The following is a 5,698-nucleotide window of genomic DNA, read 5'->3' as shown; positions in this document are numbered from 1 at the left end:
TGGCCTCTATATCTCACGCCATTCGCCCTCAGTCATTCATATTGCCTCTACTACGCGGTGTTGCTTTCTTCATACTCTGGAAGTTTGAATAAAAATATTTGATCAGTCTGTTTGCTGGTTTGCGATTCAGCGGAATGTATTACGAAAACACAATAAATGTAGTTATCAGCTGTCTACCACACTGAAAAGCCTGTCAATACATATTCGACCCTGTCGATTTCATCATCTACACCATCGACTGCTGGAATATTTTAGACAGCATGTAGGGTATCAAATGCATCACCCCAGCCTCAGCTCTCCCACCATCTGAAGATCCAGAAGCTTAATTCGGCTTCCTCTGACAAGGAAGTAGCCCAGCTACATGTTATGGAACTTCAGGTAAATGAACATCATACAAGCAACACATTAGAGCAGATTACTGTCCTTGACCAGAACATGATTAGTCCCATCCCATCTGACGTATTAAAACCAAACATGACCGATATGCTGTGGATGTGTGGTAACTGGTTTCATTCCACGCAGTCTGTTCTAAAAATGTCAGCTGTTCCTGAATGAAAGGGATTTGTGAAGTCTGCTTGTAACACAATTAATGGTTTAAGTAGGGCAGTAAATCTGCAACACAATAGCGAGCAGCAAGGTGGCGTAATTTGTTTCGTTACTTTCGACCAACTTCTGTATGTAAAGACTAGAAAAATCCTGTCTGGGATAATGTCCATGGATTTCATACAGTCATCTCCTACTTGGGGTGCACAGGTCATACAATGCTATGATCTGGGCTGAAATAAATGTCAAGTTTAGTTTATGCTGCAATTCAGTTGACAAGATGTTAATTGGACACGCTTACAGCTGCAGTGATCGGGGACACTTACTTGCTCAGACTGTCTTAGCTTGGATCATTCTGGAAAACGCCAGTGTCTCAGAAGAAGAAAAGAGATGTCTTATGTACATTTTGAGCGATATAAAAGATATTAATGTCCGTTAAATTGAGGAAGATGTTTGTTTGATATCAGTTTCAAGTAAATTCAAAAATGAGCTGGCTCGTCTCCAGGAGAATGAACCTACTGCTGCTTTGTGGGTGCAGTATTTTGACATGATTTTATTAGTGAAGAAATTCATAGAGTCTGAGCGTCGTTGTGATTGGAGCGGCCATTTGGCCTGCATCCAGAAAGTGATACCCTTCTTCCAAGCCAGTGGTCATTTTCAATATGCAAAATGTGTACATCTTTACATACAAGACTCGACAGCATTAAAAACTAGCCACCCTCATATCTTCAAGGATTTTATAGGTAATGATTATTTTTCCATAAATCGAACTACTTCCCCTTGGTCGTACATGACTATATAGCAGACTCTAAAGAGCCTCGTTAAAGGCTAAGGTGGTCTGACACGAGGAAAAGGTGTAATTGATCCCGGTTTAGAGAAATGGGTTAATGGATTCCCTGAAGCAACCACAATCTGGTCGTCATTAGTGGAGTTTACTGAAGTGACTTTTTCAAGCGGGGAGTGCAATAAAAATTAGAGTAATTGCTGATATGCTGTTCAGACGGTTTAAATTAAATGTCCCTAAAGTATATTCGGGTTTGTATAGGCAGTAATTCATCCACACGTATCATGACGAAAAAGGGATGGGCAAGACCATACATAGATTTTAGAGTGGTTCAATGATCATTCTACTTTTCCGAAAATGAATTCACTTGTGTCTCTGTTGATAGGGATAATGGGAAACTCGAAAATAAATAATGACCAAGGTCTAGATATTGGTACGAGAAGCATGCAGAAGTATATTGGTTGTAATTTAGGCAACATGAAACAATGTAAGAAGAATTGGTGTTGTCTTTGGTAAGTATGGAGAATGCTGTAGAAGTTCACGGTGAAAAAGTAACTGTAGACTCTCTCACAGTTTTCTAAAAATATCTATTGCAAGAAAGAGCAATGACGATGTTGCAAAGCTTATGGAATACGAGTTATCTCCATTCCAGTTGGATGTTTTTAGCTAAGGAGGAATGAGGGAAGGAAAGAAACCTTCTCTCTACGATTCTTTTCCAGAGGATAATTACGCAACTTGTGAACTAACAACTAGTGCCAATATAGTAGATGGAGGCTTTCTCCTTCATCGCTTGAAACGGAATACTTCGTGAAGCCTGGCAGGGGCAAGGCTGAATCCAAACTGCCGTAAGTCCTACAATCCCCCTCTTAATCATCTTGGAGCTGAAAGTCTTTTGTCCGTGTTTGCTTTAACAATACATATGTTTCTGTTCTTTATTGTTTGTATACATGTAAATATTAGTTTTTAAATAGTAATTACAGATTTTCAAAGCAACACATAAAATTATGGATTCATACTTTTTACCACACAATGTGGTTTTCCTGGTGTGTTATGTTTTTACAGTGACTGATTTCTTTAATAGTTTGTCATCTGCAACGATATACAACTTAATGTAGACAAATTATTTAACCAAAAATTACGATTTGGAAACTGATGTGCTTATACTTGAAATTAATAAATTCTATGAAGAAGGCTGTGTGTGTGTCTATTTACATTATGTTTCACTTACGTTTCCTGTTATCCTCATCTTCTTAACTGTGTTAGTGAGCTGCCACTGTCACTGTTTTACTGTTTACCAGCTGTAAAAACAAAACAAGATGGTGGACAGTGGCACAGTTGAAGATGTAAAACTAAGATGGCTGACAGTGGAACAGTTGAAGGTGTACCTGGCAGTTGTTCTGAATCGTTCAGATGTGTCTGTGCATTTTGTGTGTGTGTGTGTGTGTGGGGGGGGGGGGTGCTCTATAGGTTGATGTTATCTAATAATTCTTTGAGGGCAGAGAACAAAGTTCCATTGCTGAGAGCTGTATTCATTTATTACTTGTTTTCCTTCACCTAAGGCTTTTTGTAACTGATAATTTTCTTATGTTCTTCTGGGGGGGGGGGGGCTGTTGCCGCATTTCAGAATTTTCAAGTCTGTATTGTTGTCTCTTAGATTATATTTCTTGTCCATAAGGTCTTCAGCTAATGTGGAATGGTAGCTGTTACTTCATAGTACTCTTCTGTGTTCAATGTATCTTGCGTATTAAAGTTTCTGCTTGTCTGTCCTATATAAACTGATTACAGTCGTGATGTGTTAGTTGGTAAATACCAGATGTGTTGTGTTTGTCTGTGCTTGTCTTGGTTGTCCTTAGTTTTATCTGTGTTGTCCGTCCTGTTGGCTATTTTTATCCCTTTTTTTTTTTTAAATATATTGCCTATTCTGTGGGCTGCTTTCTTGTTGTAGGTGAACCACTTGTTTGTTGTTGTGGGAGTTTCTTGTTTATTTGTGCTCATATGCATGTCCTGTGTGTTTGTAAGTTGGTGAGAAGGTTTTTGTTTTTGTGTGTTGGATGTCCTTTATAATTTTGTTTTAATTTTGTGGCTCAGTTTATCTATAGTGTCTGTATCATAACCATTCTCTTCGTCTGATTGTCTGTAATTCATTGTTGTAGATGTTTTCAGTGAGTCGAGTTTTGTTCAGTCTGTGTAGCATATATTGGAAGCCGGCTAGTTTGTGTGGAATTTGATGATTAGAATGTTTGTGAATGGCTGTGCTGGTGGTGGTCACTTTCCTGAATATGGAGAATTGGTGTTAGTTATTGTGTCTATGTATTGTGAGGTCAAGGAAATTTAACATTTTGTTGTTTTTTGTTTCTATGGTGAATTTTATTTTTGGGTGGACTTTGTTTATATCACTGTTGTGGAGTTGTTGGATGCAACTGAGTGCTTCATCTAGAAGGCATATGATGTCATCTACATAACGATACCAATATATTATCCTGTATTGTTTTGGTCTTACTATTGTTTCAAATATTTTATTTTAAACGTGATTGAGAAAAATGTTGCCTAGGAGTAAATTGACTGGTGACCACATTGGAAGACCATCTTCTTGTGAACAGAACTGATTGTCAAATGAGAAACAGTTTGATCTGTGTTTAGTTTTAGAATGCTAGCTATTTCTATTATGTGTGGTTTGGGAATTTCTGCCTGTTCTAATTATTGTTTGATGATGTTGATGGTTTCTTAGAACTACTTAAACCTAATTAACCTAACGACGTCACACACATCCTTGCCCGAGGCAGGATTCGAACCTGCGACCGTAGCGGTCGCCACATCCAGACTGAAGCGGCTAGAGCCGCTCGGCTACAACGGCCGGCTGCGCTGAAGTCGTTTCTTCAATTTGCTGAGGGCAGCACAATACACTTCAGAGTTGATCATTGCACCGTGAGAGAGGACATCAAACAGAATGAACCCTTCAGACCCCCAGAAGACCGCCGCCATGAACTTATCGGCTGAGGGTGCGGCTTTGAACTTTTTCTGTGGAGGGGAGCTGGTGAGGCGCCATTCCATGGATTGCCGTTTTGTTTCCGCTTCGAAGTAATGAACCCGTGTTTTCTCGCCTGTGGCGACGTTCGACAAAAAATTGTCAATATCAGTCTCGAAACGCACAAGCAATCCGCACAGATGGTCCTTTGTTGCTCTTTACGCTCTTCTATTAGGCGGCGAGGAACCAAACGGGCACACACCTTTAAGGTGGACGAGTGTATCATCACTCCTAATAGAGACTTCTAGTTGAGCAGCGAGGGGTTCGATTATAACCCGTCGATCGCCGCACGTTCCAACATGCAGGAGTCACAGATGTGCGCAGCCGATAGGCATGCACGAGATTGGACAGATTTTCGAAACCTTGTTGTGATGATGACAGACGCCTCGCCCAACATCTCCCCGTTCTTTTGTTGACTGTGAGGTCTCCGCAGACATTCTGCATACGCCTGTGAATGTGTGCTCTGGTTTTCCGACGAAAGAAACTCAATGACAGCTCTCTGCTTGGAACGTACCCCCGTCAATCAATGACCTTTCATCAGTAACAATACCAGATGCCAAGTTCGTTTTGTTTGCCGATGACACAAACTTTGCAATAAATAGCAAATCTAGTGTAGTCTCAGAAATATCAGCCAATAAAATATTTGTGGACATCAATCACTGGTTCCTAGCCAATTCTTTGCCATTAAACTTTGAAAAAACACACTACATGCAGTTCATAACTTGTAAGGGGTGTCCCACGAGTATATGGCTAACATACGATGACAAGAAGATAGAAGAAGTAGCAGTGTAAAATTCTTGGGATCACAGCTTGATAATAAATTCAACTGGAAGGAAGCATCATAACAAATCTCTGTTTGTAATGAGAATTTTGTCAGACGTAGGGGATGTTGTTGTTGTTGTTGTTGTTGTTGTCTTCAGTCCTGAGACTGGTTTGATGCAGGTCTCCATGCTACCCTACCCTGTGCAAGCTGCTTCATCTCCCAGTACCTACTGCAACCTACATCCTTCTGAATCTGCTTAGTGTATTCATCTCTTGATCTCCCTCTACGATTTTTACCCTCCACGCTGCCCTCCAATACTAAATTGGTGATCCCTTGATGCCTCAGAACATGTTCTACCAACCGATCCCTTCTTCTGGTCAAGTTGTGCCACAAACTTCTCTTCTCCCCAATCCTATTCAATACTTCCTCATTAGTTATGTGATCTACCCATCTAATCTTCAGCATTCTTCTGTAGCACTACATTTCGAAAGCTTCTATTCTCTTCTCGTCCATACTATTTATCGTCCATGTTTCACTTCCATACATGGCTATACTCCATACAAATACTTTCAGAAATGACTTC

This window comes from Schistocerca gregaria, chromosome 2, assembly GCF_023897955.1.
Source record: "Schistocerca gregaria isolate iqSchGreg1 chromosome 2, iqSchGreg1.2, whole genome shotgun sequence".
Classification (NCBI taxonomy): domain Eukaryota; kingdom Metazoa; phylum Arthropoda; class Insecta; order Orthoptera; family Acrididae; genus Schistocerca; species Schistocerca gregaria.
Note: the sequence above shows the minus strand (reverse complement) of the source record.